This window comes from Sinocyclocheilus anshuiensis, unplaced genomic scaffold, assembly GCF_001515605.1.
Source record: "Sinocyclocheilus anshuiensis isolate Anshui unplaced genomic scaffold, SAMN03320099.WGS_v1.1 scaffold1036, whole genome shotgun sequence".
In the NCBI taxonomy this organism is placed as follows: Eukaryota; Metazoa; Chordata; class Actinopteri; order Cypriniformes; family Cyprinidae; genus Sinocyclocheilus; species Sinocyclocheilus anshuiensis.
Genome location: NW_015550226.1, coordinates 2,069,572 through 2,069,950, shown reverse-complemented (window position 1 = coordinate 2,069,950; position 379 = coordinate 2,069,572). Strand labels below are relative to the sequence as shown.

At 41.7% G+C, this 379-nt stretch overlaps 1 protein-coding gene across 2 annotated transcripts in view; it reads left to right on the top strand.

Annotated features, from left to right (window-relative positions):
• Window positions 1-379, top strand: part of LOC107661011 (E3 ubiquitin-protein ligase HACE1-like) — a 39,493-nt gene that overhangs the window by 23,920 nt on the left and 15,194 nt on the right. The window lies entirely within an intron of this gene.

Below are 379 nucleotides of genomic sequence, written 5' to 3'. Positions count from 1 at the left end.
AAGATTTTTAACTCAAACCGTTGCAGTCTGTCAGTCATATAATGTCAGTGAATGGGAATCACGGCTTTTGAGAGTCAAAAAATCATACACAAACAAAACCAAATTAAACCCGGCGGCTCGTGACGATATATTGATGTGTAAAGACACGAAACGATCGGTCTATGTAAGAAACTGAACAGTATTTATATCGTTTTTTACCTCTGATTCACCGCAGTGTCTGAACTGACCTGAGCGCATGACGCAATGTCCGAACTGTCCCGGTGCGTGACGCGTCTTCTTCTTCTTCTTGCTTTATGGCAGATTGCAGACTTATAAGTGCATTACCGCCACCTATCTCTCAAATGGACCATTGACACTCTATCTACAATCTCAATTAGGA